General features: G+C 44.5%; 1 protein-coding gene across 1 annotated transcript in view; it reads right to left on the bottom strand.

Moving 5' to 3' along the window:
• The window catches only part of MAFG (MAF bZIP transcription factor G), a 106,155-nt gene extending 91,633 nt beyond the window's left edge, over window positions 1-14,522 (bottom strand). The window contains exon 1 of the mRNA XM_078653783.1: window positions 14,389-14,522. The gene's annotated coding sequence lies outside the window, so the exon portion shown is untranslated. The remainder of the gene's footprint in view (window positions 1-14,388) is intronic.
• Between the last annotated feature and the right edge of the window lie 222 nt (window positions 14,523-14,744).

Genomic DNA, 14,744 nt, shown 5'->3' with positions numbered 1-14,744 from the left:
GCCTCCTTCCCTCTGAGGCAAAGGGCAAACTGCTCTTCTCTTGAAAAGAGAGGAAACTTTCTCAATTGAGGCCTGCCTTTTGATGGAATCCCGGGGAACAGGGGTGAGGATTATTCCAGACAACATTGAAGGAGTCTGGAATTTTATGTCGTAACCCCTCTTGACAATGCCGAGGACCCATCTGTCTGTGGTTATGGAACTCCATGCACAGAAAAAAGTCCCTGCTACCCAGCATAGTCAAGAATTCTATTTTGGAAACAAAAGCTGCATTACTCATGACTTTACAACCAAGGGGACAAAGCCCGGAATGAAAATTGTGCTAGAAGCAAACCTCATCCAAGTGCACAGCGCAAACAACGTAAAAACCCTGTCTGTAGACAAACCCAACAAGAGCTTCACAGATCTCGGCAATATTGCTAATGACAACCCTTGTGAGGAAAATACACTCAGCACGAGCAACAAAACCAACGCACAAACGAACTGCGAACCAAAAAGCAACAAAGCACCTTAGTGAACACAAGGAGGCAAACACAAGCACCGAAAAGGAGCACTGGGCAGAGAATGATCCAACTCTGGGAGGCTCAGCTTCAATTCAAATCGCACAAGAAACTGATAATAACAGAACATCGAGGCCGGGGAGTGATACAGCAAACACATACAGGCCACCAACTTCCCCGTCAGAGGTGATAGAAATATCCTCATATCTGGGAAAGGAAGAGTGGGAAGATCTACTAGCTGCATACTCCCAAAATAAAAGCAGAAGTGAGACAAGCGCTAATACACCGATTACGATAAGTGATGGCTCACACGAACAACCAGCGACGAGTGCAGCGGCGCCAGAGAGGGGTCACAAAAGACCTATAACCTCAGAAAATCACGCAGAAACCCCAAAACACACAAAGCACGAAAGCGCTTGGCCTAGTCTGCTCAAAACAATACAACTCCTGGTAGAAGCCCTCAACTATCAATCGGACAGAATGGACACTCAACTAACATTATTGGACACACTGGCTGTATTTGTGGTCGCCATTGACGGGAAGCTGGGCACGCTAAACTCGCTTCTTCAAAACAAGCTGGATCAGCCGCAACACGAAACCAGGCACAACAAAGGTGGATGTGGATGCGGCCCAATCATCGACAAATTGTTGACACTTCCAACAATATTGAGCGACCTGTGCATACAGCTCAAAAGGCCTGCCCAGGGACAACAAATTGATCCCTGCAAAAAAGAAGAGAATGATAACTCAAGGATAAAGGATGAGCCGGCAACTAATGAACATGGAAACTCCAAAACAAGAACCCCCTTACCCAATACACCCAAAAGCACAGGGGCCTGTGAAATTGGAACTTCTGACCCTCTGCTCTCTGAAAACCTGGAGGAAGAAAAAGCACATACAAAAATGAATGCTAAACAAAGAAGAGCTAAAAAACGCAAAGGTAGGAAACATAAGATACTCTCGAATCGCGAAGGCTTCATGCACCTCTTTGGGAATATTCCAGCCACAGAACAAAATATAGTTCGATCTGATGGTGGCAACTGTACATCAGAGACTGAGGGATGCACCAGCACACCAGAGATGCCAGGCAAGGCAGCAGCCCCAACCCAACCAACTGATGGGAAGGGGCAAAAAATTAAGAACTTGGAAACACTTGGACATATCACAGAAGAAGACTCCGAAGCTGGACTACAAGACTCATGCCTCCAATTCTGCGAGGCCAGTAAAATAACCCTTGAACCCAATTCGGAACGGGCTCCAAAAAGCAGTAGGATGCCTAGCACTAATCTCCCTCAACTTATTCAACAAGAACATACTTCGGGCAACAAGTCTGGGTACAACCAGGGACCAAAACATGCGGGGAAGGGCAAAGGGTCGTCAGATAGCCAATTATCTAAAACTACTCAAGCGATCTCGACCACACAAATTGAAGAAGAACCAGCTATCACAGTGACAGCGGACCTAATGCGTCACCCCAATCGGCCTGGTGAGAACTACCAACTGGCCGAACCACTTGCACCAAATCAGCATAGATCTTGCCGAGAGCTAAGAGTTACTGCAGCAAATAATAATCAGGCCAAATCAACTACAACACGACTAGTAGAGCATATGCCACCAAGCCAATTTAAAAAAGAGATTGGGTCCCTAAACGAACAAAGAACCGTAACAGGCGTCACATGGTTCAACCCAGACTACATCTCGCAAGGAAGACATGACACTCTCAATAGAGGCAACATCCTACGGCTGCTATCCCATATTCCCTCTCTGGAAGAAGTAAAAAGCTCTGACCTGATATCCATCGAATTCATAGACGAAGACGGCACTGGCAGAGAAAAAACGAAAGCCACTTGGACATCTTTGGCAATCTCGCAGAAAATTCAAGCTGAAGCAGAGATCTTTAAAAACTGGGGGATCACAGTAAAACCATACTCAAAGCCAAGATACCCAGAAATACTAATCCCGGTGGAAAAAGCGGCAGACCCAGCTATCGTAAACAGCCCCAGAATTTCGGTTCTGAGAGGAGCGGTAGGGGCAGTTGGAATAAACCACGACCAACAAACCGGCACCTCCGGAAGGACCAGAGAGGAAAAAACACGAACAGCTGGATTATCTGACCTAAGATGGACAGCCAGAACTCTAAATAACAACAATTGACAAATCGGCCCTGAGACAAGTGAGGGTTCTCATGATCTATTAAGAATATGCTCGTGGAACATCAACGGCTTAGCCTCTAAAATAACTGACTCAGAATTCTTGCATTACATTAGAACTTTCGACGTCGTGGCATTTCAAGAGACATGGCTTGCAGATCCCCCGCATCTTCAGGGATACTTGCGCTTCTACATCGGCGCAAAAAGGACAGCTAAATATGGGCACCTTCAAGGCGGCCTAGCAACTTATGTATCAGTCACAAGCATCTTGAATGTAAAAGAAGTTGGACCATCCTCAACAGCCTCGCTGGCAGTAAATTTCCCCTTGGCGCAATTAAAAACAGGCCTCGCTGATACCGACTTCACCCTAATCAACGTCTATGTTCATCCGAGGAAAAAAAGAAAAGCAGTCGAAGACCTATGCAACTATATAGAGGAATGCATAAGGGAAATACCTACCACTAATGTCATGCTAACTGGGGATTTCAATCTCAACCTCATGGGCACCACGCAAGAAGATGAGCTCCTAATCCAAAACTCAATTTGGGATATCCCATCACAAGGGAAGTCACAAATATCTAAACAGACAAAACTAGGCAACAAGACCCTAGAAGAACTGGAACATTTCAACATCAGGGCCCTAAATGGAAGGACTTCTGGAGACAACCCTCCGGCCTCAACATTTCACTCAACAAGAAATAGCAGCATTTTAGATTATACTTTTATTTCACTACCATTATTTCAATACATAAGTTCCTATCGGATAGGCAGAAGTGGAGACAGTGATCATTGTCCCCAAGAAATCACTCTTGAAACTGTAAAGCCGAACTTTGAGTCGTCCAAAGAATCAAAAGAGTCAATCCACACTGTCAACTTTAAAAAAATTAAATATTCAGCAGCAACAGATGAAACCCTAGTTGAAAGGGCAAAACAGCATTTTGGGGCCCGCACTGGACCAAGCGAAACTGCCAAATGGGAACAATTTACAAACACTATGTCCAATTACGCCACAACTCCTAAGCCACACGCAAAATTGGGCTATGACAGATCGAGCAAATTCACTCAAGAGCACAAAGAAAAAATCAGAGGCACAAAAACATCAATTTACCGTACAATGAGAGAACTCCAACAGAAACCCACGGATACAGTAAAGCAGGACCAACTACAGAAATTAAAATCAACATTGAAAAAACTAAAATGGGAAGCAAATAAATCCGTGGAGGACAATCTTTGGGCAAGACTTCACTCTGACATTAAATGAAACGATGGGGCAAGATTTTGGAAATCGATAAATTCGTTTTTAAGACCTACGCACCATGGGGTCTCATCTAACATCACAGAGGAGTCATGGGCAAATTTCCTCGGAACCCATTTCAACCAGGCAACGGGAAAAAACCAAGTGTTAACAACGGACCGCGAGAGGGATACTCACAAAATACTATTACCTAACTGCGACAACAGCCGCAAAGAATGCCATAACTCGACTCCAAACGATGACTGGCCGGAATTACAAAACACTATCCAGCGCCAAATTAAGAAAGGAAGAAGCGAGGGAGCTCCGGGACCAAATGGTATCCCGCCAATTCTTTATAAACAGGACGTGAAAGGCTGGGCTGCAGCACTCGAACCCCTTTTTTTGGAGATAAGATGCTACAATACCCTGCCAAGCTCCTGGAAGGGCTCCATCATGTCTCCAATCTATAAGGCAGGAGATAAGGCTTCCCCTCAAAATTACCGATTGGTGGCTCTAATCGACAACGAAGCAAAATATTTTGCAGGCATCCTCCTAGAAGAATTGTTGTCATGGGCCACAGAGAGATCCTTAATCCCTGTCAACCAGACAGGCTTTGCCAAATTAGTAGGTACAATGACCAATATTTTGACCATGGGCATGCTCATAGACAAGGCAGAATCAAACAAAATGCCCATTCATTTCTGCTTTATAGACTATAAGGCTGCCTTTGATCACATAAACCGGAACATTTTATGGTCTAAACTGAACGGTTGGGGGATATCGAGACCTCTGTTGGATCTGCTGATCAACCTTCACACAGAGACCTGGGTACAGATAAAGGTGGGGGGTGGATCAGTTTTGTCCATGCGTATACCGACCAACAAGGGCCTGAAACAGGGCTGCGTCCTGGCCCCCACTTTATTCAACCTGTTTTTAGGTGACCTTGTTCCGATTCTAAACAGCTGCAATTCCCACGCTCCTAAGCTAGGAGGACTCAAATTACCATGTTTACTATATGCAGACGATATTGTCTTAATAAGCCACACAAAGGTAGGGCTTCAACATCTCCTGAATGCAACATACAGCTATTCAAACGAAAACGAGCTGACAATAAATCTGGAGAAAACCCAGACGATGACCATCAGTAAGAATAAAAGGAAATTAACATCATGGTTCTGGAACAAGACAAAAATTGGAGACACCCCAGTATACAAATATCTAGGAGTGAGGATCGATAACGGTGGGCAGTTCTCTACTCAGAGATCAAGTATACGAGGAAAAGGTCTATCTTTGGCAATTTCACTGAAAACATTAAACAGCAAACTTTCTGGTCCCTCTCTTCTTCCTCTGGTGCAAGTAATTCGCGCTAAACTCCTTCCAACAATCACCTATGGGAGTGAGGCACTCAGAGGAAGGGACACCAAGATCCTCGATAACACAATTACAGCTGCTTACAGAATCATTTTTAGCCTGCCAAAGCGAATCTCACCAGCACAAATCATGCTAGAATTCGACATTGAACAACAGCTCTTGGCAAGACAGGGAGCCTATATCTCAGCCTGGGACAAAGTGAGGAAATCTAAACATGGAACGTTAAACGAATATTTATGGACGGAGCTAACGCAACATCCGTCCTCACCAGCAGCCAAGTTCCTCACGGGAGTCTGGTGAACACGGGATTGAAGCAGCTCTGGGACACCCCAGTAAACCATACAACACTTAAGAAACTGGTCAAGAAATCGATCAAACAACAATCGTGGGTCCAAGACAAGGCAGCCCTTTCAAAAAGAACGCACGGCTGGATGACCCTGAACTCTTACTCAACGATTGCACCACAGAGCTACTTTGGCGTGGGCTATGCAAAATCCGTCAAAATGTGCTTCTTAAAGTATGGGTTAGGCGTGCTACCGTGCATTCAAAACTTCCCACGCTGGATAAAAACCAAAGCTGGCTCCCTTTGTCGGTTATGCGGCTCAGCGCAAGAGGACATGCTGCACCTGATTTGCTCCTGCGAGAAATTGTTGGACGAACGGAAATATCTGCTGAAACATCACTTTAACCAACGGGAGATACGTACACGAAGGAACGCAGATCTCGCCTGCTTCTCATCCCATGATCCCCAGCTGAACTGCAGTTTTGTAAAAATTTATGAAGGCAGTGGAACGTAAGATGCCAAAAAACTAAGCTCTAAGGGGTGCGATATAGTTGACCAAACATTACATCATCCACTGTCATTGCTGATTTCATAAGAACATGAGGATACCGGGATAACAAAAACAAACAAAAAAATATATATATATATATATATATATATATATATATATATTTTATAATAGAAAACAGAATCAAATCTCTCAAAATAAAATTAATCACACCAGGAAGACATCCTGCGCAAAATTGAATTGAGGGAAAGTGACTGTGATATGCTGATTTTATCAAACATGTAGTTTTAACAAATTTTTCTTTTAATCTGTTTTGTACTGCAATGGTTTTAAGTAACTGTGCTAAATAAAATTACTTACTTACTTACTACTTTGGAACCTGCTTGGTTTCCTGAAGTAACAAAATATGGAATCTGGAGGAAGGATATGATGTCTGTCTCCTCAATGGTTGCCGTAAAGATTTCTAACTAGAGGACGTGGAAGAAATGGAAGATGTAGGCATTTTTATTTAAGGCAAGGAGTGCTTCCTTTCCTTAAAGGGGGGATGGAGCTATTCTTCTAAATCTGCCTCAAACAATTTGTCGTTCAAAAAGCCTTTTAACAGAAGTTGCTTTCTAGGCCATATGTGTATTCCAGTCCTTTAGATACAGATTTTGCCTTGCCAAAATGGATGCTCCACACGCCAGAACAGAGGATCTTGCCACATCAAAGGCTATGTCATAGAGGAACTCAATATGTCTTTCCAAAAACCCTAATAAAGGAAGACAATCTTTCCTATGTCAACCGCCTGAAAGAGAAGCTTTAAGTCAAAGACGGAGTTGTATAAGCCCAATAAACATCAGCTCTAAGCGCAATGTGAGATCCAGAAAAAAACTTCTTTAAGACACAGTCCATTTTCTTTTCTGCTGGGTCTTTGAGAATATTCTCCTTCGCCATGGAAGAACAACTCCTCAAATTGGCCAAAGCGGAGTCTACTTGGACAGCATGCAGAAGAACACTCTCCATGTCTTTCAAAAGAAAAAACGTTTTCATAAATCTCAGCAAAAAATAATTCTCAGGATCTTTCCACTCATTCTTGATGACATCCAAAATAAACTGGTGAACAAGAAGACTCACATTAAGAAGTTTGAGAAACTGCAGAAGTAAATTATCCGGAGATGAAAAAGGTTGTTCCATTGGAGGAAATCCCATATTCTACCGAAAAAGAGAAAGAATGCCCTGTAATACTTTCTTTGAGATATATATTTACCTTTAAGGTCAGGAGCGGAAGAGAAGTTTCACTGTCTGAGGAAACACCTGCTGCTGAAAGGAGATCATCCGCAGGATGGCAAACAACCCCTCTAGCAGAGTCCATCCTGGAGTCCTCTTTAAAGTTTCCACACCAGTACGCTGAATCCTCTCCTTTACTTCTGCTACCCCCATGCTTATGCTTCTTAGGGGTGGGAGAGAAGGACTCATCAGTGAAAAAGGAAGGGGACCGGGAAAGAAGTGTGATGCCTTTTTGAAATTTGCTTCCCATGGTCAAGAGCAGCAGCAAAGCAAGCACCAACAGGCAAATGTAAGCTAAAGTATAGAAATCACTCCAAATACAGGGGAAAAATACAAGAGAAACCAGCCAACTAATCGTACAAACATTGCTTTCCTGCCTCCAGGCGCACTGTTTATGTGTGCGCCAGAGGTGCCTTTGAATGCACCAGCCAGAAGATAAAAGACACACATGCTCAGACGGCCCATTCATGAACATGCACATTCATTGTACTGGCTGCTAATCTCCTTCCAAAACCGAAAAAAAGCAGGTGGACAAAAAGAGGCATGACAAAACACACACATCCCCCCTATGGATGAGCCATAAGTCTCACTGACCTGTACCAAAAGGAAGGGCTGAAGATAAAGAACTTCAAGAACTCCACTTACAGAAATTGCACACTCCAGCCTGCTGAAACCCACCTTAAGAGCAGGTGGAGAAAAGGGATCGGAAGGAACCCTGACTGCCCCTCAGCCAATTTAGACCAATTTCCAGGCTACCCGTCCTCAAGCCGGAGAATAGATAAAGATGGTCCCACCCCCAAGCCACACAATGGCCATGAAGAGGAGCGGACACATGCGACTTGAGGAGAGACACATGGTAGGACCAGGGCACGAGTAGGTGGTACACACGGGTGGAGAGCGTCCAACCACTATTTATACAGGATGAACGACATCCACCCTGCCAAGAATTTGGCCCCCACTGAATAATGTGCTTAACTCGTCCCAGTGTAATTTCCAAACACCGGGACACTTTCAGCAGTGCCTGCATGTTGTCTGCTTTCCATCTGCAACAAGCAACAACGTGCAGACGGGACGGGGCTTTATTTTGTAAGACTCGTGCAGGGCCCATAACAAAGGTAGCAAAACCAAAGGGGATGATGGGCGGAGTGTTGAACATTGCAAGCACTCACCCCCAGTCAACTGATCTGGGTCTAATCCATCACCATTCTTTAGCTCACTCCTCCACCCCTTTGGTTTTGCTAATTTTGCCCTAAGTTGGCAAGGTATGCCCAGACGTGGGTCCCTTGCTCACTTGGCCACTGAATTCAAGATAGCCTGGCTGATGAGGGTTATGAAGCCAAAACTGGTCCCAGGATGCTTATTTATGGTCCAGGGAAGACATGGCTTGGCAGTTCGGGCTGGACTGTTCCCATTAGGCACAGGGTCAGACTGATTTGCATATGGCCATGTCTGAACTGGGGTGACCGAGTGAGCTAAAGAATGATGATGGATTTAACCCAGATCAGTTGACTGGGGCTGGGTGCTTCCAATGTTCAACACTCCGTCCATCACCCCTTTGGATTTGCTAATTGGGCCCATAACAAAGCCAAATTTGAGGGGTCATCAGGTCTTCTTTTGTGAGTCTCTTGGCTAGGAGCAGTCAGGAGCCTCTCGCCTAGATGCAAATGAAGTGGAGAGGAAACAAAGGTTAGCACTTCATACATACTTAAGAAAGCCAGCTTTTCACTTTGTTCAGTCCCTGTTTCGGAGATATGCATGCAGTGTAAGGATGTCAGATGTGTTGGTCTTTTCCAGTATTTCGACAGAGCAAATTGCATTTAGAGCTTACTACACCTGAGGAGGCGTTGAAATAATTTAAGTACTACTATTTTTTATTGTATAGCCCTACTCATCTCAATGCAGGGTGTCAGAGCGCTTAACATCAAATTACGCATATTACATGTAAAATACATTATATAAGTTTGTGAATTTATGTACAGGATGTGTTACATAAAACTGGGGGATAGAAAGGTATAGAAGTCACATATCTTCTTCCATAGCTCACTGTACTATTATCCTCGCAATGCGCTCAAACGTACACTATATCACTCAGGAATCACTTCAGGATTATTTAAAAAGTTCGCAGCCTAATCCTGCTTCAGATTTGAATACTCGCATCGCCAATTTGGACGACTGGATTGGCCAGGCTATGGAATCTTTGGCTCAGCTGAAGCCGATTAAAACCTATAGGTCAGCACCATCAGCCCAGTGGTATTCAGACGATCTCCGACAGAAAAAAGCCTCGTGTAAAGTTCTGAAAGAGCTTGGAGGCAAAATTATTCCTTGGAAAGCAAAACCACCTATAGGATAGCCCTCAAGGAGTACCGCAGATTGATCGTGTAACATAAAAGGACCTATTTGGCCACCAGAATCAATAAAGCCAGCAATGGTGCAAGAGAGATCTTCAGTATTGTTAGATCCTTCACAGACCCTCAAGCTATGATTCGGAGCCAGCCTGCCTCGCAGTCTCTTTGCAATAAACTCTCGGAATATTTCGAGGAAAAAATAGAGACTATACATGCTTCTTTTCCCACATCTGACAGCCTTGGACAGGAGGAGGAATCAGCCACTCTGAACTTGTTGTCCCCCGTCCTCCTAGAGTTTGCAGATATTTCAGAAGAGGATACTCTTGCAGAATTACTTAAATGTAAATCTGGATCACCTAATGACCCCTAGCCGGCGAAGCAATACAAGGCACAGGCAGTCCTTCTCAATCCTTTTCTTAATCCCATTTGGAATGACTCTCTGAAAACGGGGAGCTTTCCTGACAAATATGCTTCCTTGGTCCCTATTCTGAAGAAATCCAATGCGGACCCGGATAATCCAAGTAATTACAGGCCGATTTCCCTCTTGCCCGCCCCGGCAAAAATCCTGGAAAAATTAGTACACTCTCAACTTTTACATGATTACCAGCACGGCTTCCGCTCCGGCCACAGCACGGAGTCGGCCCTGATTGAAATGGCCGACTGTGAGATGGACACTGGATCGTGGATCGAGGGCGGTGTTAGTGCTGCTGGATCTTTCGGCAGCATTTGACACCGTCTCTCACAAGATCCTACTGAAGAGACTGGGTGCTCTGGGCATTGGGGGTACCGTACTGAAGTGGATCGCCTCTTTTTTATCAGAGCGCACTCAGCAGGTTTTTACCCCCACCTACACATCTTCCCCCAGGCCACTCAAATGGGGAGTTCCTCAGGGCTCTTCCTTGAGCCCGCTCCTCTTTAATGTCTACTTCACCCCGCTGGCCGTAATGATCGCACAGGCGGGTGTGAAAACTACCTCCTACGCGGACGACATTCAGCTTCTCCTCACCTTTGATGAGCCCACTGACAAAGCTTTTGATCTTATGAAATCCTGCCTCAGGAATATATCGAAATGGATGGACTCCAATTCCCTGAGACTTAACGCGGGGAAACTGAGGTCCTGTTTTTTAATACACCGTCCCCTCTGGCATCAAGTGTATGGTGGCCGGAAGACTTGAGTCAAGCCCCTCTACCCAAGGACTCAGTAAGGAATCTCAGGGGCCGGTGGGACAATGCCCAGGTGCAAACAGTAGCAGCATCCTGCTTTGCAAAGATCAGAACAATTAAAAGGCTTATAAACTATCTGCCCACTGATTGCCGAAAGACAGTAGTTCACGCCCTGATCACCTCCCATCTCGATTACGCCAATGCCCTTTACATTGGCATTACGGCAGGTCTGTGCCACAAACTACAAACGGTTCAAAATGCGGCGGCTCGTCTGGTGGAGGGAATCCCTCCCAGACACCACATCACTCCGCATCTCCGTAAATTACACTGGCTTCCCATCGCTAAGAGATGCGAGTTTAAAGCCATGATATTGGCTAATAGAGCCACACAGGGTAAAGGCCCTGCTCATCTTAGAACTAGCCTACGTCCCTATCGCAATTCCAAAACATTGCGTTCAAATTCTCAACTTCTTCTGGTTACCCCCAGATTTAAGAGAACTCGAAAGGGAGGGAAAACTTTCGAAGTCTGTGCATCCCAGCGATGGAATAAACTCCCCATATCCCTTTGCGCATGCCAATCAGAACCTGCTTGCCGCAAGTCTCTTAAGACTTACCTCTTTGGCTTATAACCCGTATCTTGTGCCTTCTGTTTCTGGATCTATCAGCGCCGGGACGCCCCGTTGGGGCAGCTGTGCGCTTTATTAAACACACAAATAAATAAATATAGCCCTGCTACAAGTGTAATCACAAGAAGTACATTTGATGTCACTTCTTGTGATTACACTTCATGTAAAGTTGTGGCTTGTGATGCCACTTTCTATGATGGCAATTCCTGTGATGCCATGTGTGATGTCGTGCGGTCACTTGCATACTGCCTAACTAGGTTAGTCCCCCCACTTCTTTTTTTTAGGACTTGTGCCCTAGGTAGGACGTGTATTGCCGCCACGTGCAGTAGGTCCCAGCGAGACACAGCAGAGGAACTGAGACTACAGAGCCCGGCAGGGAAGTCTCCAAATCTCCAAACATCTAGTCCCGTGTGTCCTCGCCCAAAGGTTAAAAAAAAAAAAAAAAAAAAAAAAAAAAGGAGGATTCTGGGTAAGCCAATTCTTCATATGGTACCGAGGAGCATGGATAAGTAGGACTTACTAGAATACTCTTGTGTGTTTTCTGTGTGCAGAGGCTGAAGTCACCCTCATGTTGAAATGACTAGGGTGAGGGACTTAGGTTGCTTCTGGTCACCAATGCTCTACAAATACTATGATAACGGTGGTTTTCTGACGACAAAGAACACTTGTTTAGTTGAGAACTCTTGGTGAGCACACTACATAATTACTTCTCTGTTTGGAAGGCACAAGTAATGAACTCTGTTGAGGTGCTAAGGGTTATCTCCACTGCTCTGTGGAGCCGCTGGCTACATTCGCCAAGTACATTGCTCTAGGAAGTGGGGTCTCAAATGATACATTTCTATTCCTTTAGGCATGAAGTCTTCCTTGGAGTCGTTGGGTGGTAACTTTCCAATGATCATTGTTGGTGATTCTATTGCTCTGTGGTCGAGCATCTCCTCACAGTGTTCTGTCGTTTGTGTCATTCTGGGCTACTTTATTTTTACTCTATGATTATTTTGGGGTAAGACAGAACTGCTGGGAACAAGGAGCTCGTCTCCAAGGGTGCATCTTAACCTACATGCCAATACTTAAACACACATAGGAGGGGGATTCAGAGGCAGAAAAACTGAGCTTTTACTGTCCCATTGCATGGAAGTGGAAGAATCCAATATATCACAAATTCAGCAGCCTAGATAGAGAGTGTTGGCATTCTGCTGTGCCGAGTCTTGAACAGTGCATGAGACACCAATGCAAATTGGATGTTTAATTAGAGCTCCCCACAGTATTACAATAGCAATGCATACTTTTCAAGTCTCTATAGTCAATTTTCTTTGTGTGACTTGTTTCAGCTTTGAAATGTGGTGGAAACAATAAACAACCAAACTGCTTTGCAGTTTCCCATATAAATTATTCTAAGCTGCCACTTCAGACACTGGACTCTACTAGTCTATGTATGTGGTATTGGTATGTCATAACCAGCTGGTGTTTAATGGTAGAGACGCAGTTATCAGATAATGTTTAAAAGAGCAACGTCTACTGCTGCGAGTAAATCAAAACGAGTAATTGCTTTTAAAGGTTTATGAAATATTTGAGTACGTTTTTAAAATATTTTTATTTCGCTGAGAGTGTCAAAAATAGTGCTCACGCTGCAGATACCGTATTTGTATTTTGACCCTTGATGTAGAGAAGTAGAGACCATTTATTTCTCACTGAACAGGAGTGTATTTTCACAACATATGTACACACTTCAAATATGGAGCTAAGAAAGAACATATAAAGGAACGACGTTACATTGTAAGCACTCAATGATTTAACTAAAATAATGACGAATCAATGGAGGATGCGACTAGATGGATGGTCTTTAATACAAGAAAAGGTTTTCACATACGTTACAGGATCGCAAGATTTACGAACATATGGAGAAACCTGCACGAACATAAAAATAAGGAGCAGGCTGAGATCTACATATTATGTACACTGTAAATAAATGCCAGGCGCGATTTGCTTCACTATTCCAAATAAATAGGTGTCCAAGAGATAAAGAAGCGCAAACGTGAAATGGGATCGGATCACAGGGCCGGAATTGGCATGGCTGAGGGTCCTAGATAAAGGACGCCAGTCTGTATGGGGAGCACAGAGGTGTTTCCATTCTGTTCTTCTAGCAGACAGCAGCATGTCCCTCCCTCTCGGCTCCAATGTATCCGATAACTGTGTTATATATATATATATATATATATTTTTTTTTTTTTACTTGCGGCGGGGACCGTTTTACACCACATTAGCCCCCTTCCTTCCACCTCTCTTTTTCGTCTCACCCTCTGCTGCCCCGCAACAACCCTATCCCCCATATCAACAACTGACGGAGCTAAATTGTGAAGTGATCAGGCCAGTTCCTTTATTCACCAGCAGCAGCGAATGCGCAAAATTTCTATCCACCAAGGGTGTTACCCTGCACTTGTCATATGTAAATAGTTTAATTAATCATAATATGTTTATTGCAGTTTGCTACTTATAGTTTCATTATCAACATAAAACTTAATGTGCCCTAATCTAATGGGAAAATAAGACTGGAGTTACCAACACAGCACCACCTTCTTGTCTGTAATAAAGTGTCACATAAGAGGCATGCACTTGCCATTAATAGGCGCAAGGCACGCAGAATACTTGGCGCCGGTGGGCAATGTGGATTTCAGCGGTCTCCCTGGGAGTACGTCAAATAATTCATGTTCTCTGAAGCTTGGGTTTACGGGAATACTAGTTCCCCTAATTTGGCTGTTCTGTTTTGGGCGACATATTCTGTGACTATACGGTTAGTAATGTCATTCCCCCCGGGGAAGGTGAAGACTCTTACTACCCTATAAAGGGGTGTGTCCCCTCTCACTAAAAAATGTTGTTACTTGAGGGTACAGTCGCCTAGAGGAAGTGGGTGGAGTGTCCTGTAGAAGAGCCAATTGATCACTCACCACCGCCACTGAGCACCTCCGCCGGCCCGAGGCGCTCCAGGCCTAGACGCCGCTCTCGCTGTCCGCCGCTCCGCAGACGTCACATGATGTTTGGTCATGTGACCCCATTCATGAAGCCTGCCCAACCCACCAGGACCCGAAGAAGCAAACCAGGGGGGTCGATCGAGAGAGCGATGCTACGTCTTAAAGCCCCAGGCACACACGAATACAGAAATAAAGAACTAGAGTGCTAACAATATCAGAATACCAAGCAGAAATAGAGGCCATGTTTAGTGAAGAGTGAAAATTCACAGCATTTCCGGACACCTGTCTACAAGAAAATAAACAACAGAGTTTCAACGGCCACATCTGGAGTT

This window comes from Lissotriton helveticus, chromosome 7 (genome assembly GCF_964261635.1).
Source record: "Lissotriton helveticus chromosome 7, aLisHel1.1, whole genome shotgun sequence".
Classification (NCBI taxonomy): domain Eukaryota; kingdom Metazoa; phylum Chordata; class Amphibia; order Caudata; family Salamandridae; genus Lissotriton; species Lissotriton helveticus.
This window is presented reverse-complemented; position numbering and strand designations above follow the sequence as displayed.